Source organism: Seriola dumerili, unplaced genomic scaffold (assembly GCF_002260705.1).
Source record: "Seriola dumerili isolate Sdu_G_001 unplaced genomic scaffold, Sdu_1.0 BDQW01000166.1, whole genome shotgun sequence".
NCBI lineage: Eukaryota > Metazoa > Chordata > Actinopteri > Carangiformes > Carangidae > Seriola > Seriola dumerili.
The window spans coordinates 749,940-750,778 of record NW_019174421.1 but is presented as its reverse complement, the minus strand read 5'-3'; positions in this window follow the sequence as shown (position 1 = coordinate 750,778).

Genomic DNA, 839 nt, shown 5'->3' with positions numbered 1-839 from the left:
GAGGAGGAGTCTCAGTGTGTGTGCAGACACTGTTCAGACGGACAGATCAGAGACACTGATGATGGTCTGTCAGGTCCAGAGGAACACACAGGGATGATGGTGGACTGGACTCTGTGTGTGACAGTGGAGCTGTTCTCAGATCAGTTCAGACTGCAGCACTGAGAGTCATCTCCACTTCTTCTGATTCCTCTGTCAGTCACTGCTGGATGAAGCTCTCCTCTCCACTCCACCTCCCAGTAACATGGTCCAATCAGAGCCTCTCTACACACCAGCTGCTGCTTCCACATCTGGATCATCAGGACACACACACACACACACACACACACACACACACACACCCCTCCTCACCTCCACCTGTTGAGAGAAGAAGAGACAGAGGAGATGAATCAGTGTTTACAGAGACGTCATCAGCTGGACTTCAGTCCTGTTCAGTCCAGATGTGCAGCAGCTGTGTAGCGTAGCCTGCTTCCTCTCAGCTCTCATGTTAACGTGTTGGAGTGAACACTGAGCTGGAGGCTCACAGACCTGCAGAGACTTTTAGCATCAAGTCTGTTCACTCTGCACATTTCCCTCAGTTCACAGTGGAAACAAACTGCTGAGAGTCATGAAGGTTCATCACTGCTCCAACAGGTCAGTGATGCATTCACTGTCCTGACATTTAAACACAGAGTCTCTGTGTACTCCTCCTTGAACCGTCACCTTACCGTGGTGGAGGAGTTTGAGAGCCCTAATGACCCTAGGAGCTATGTTGTCGGGGGCATTTTGCCCCTGGTAGGGTCTCCCATGGCAGATTGGTTCTAGGTGAAGGGCCAGACGAAGAATGGTTCAGAAGATCCCAA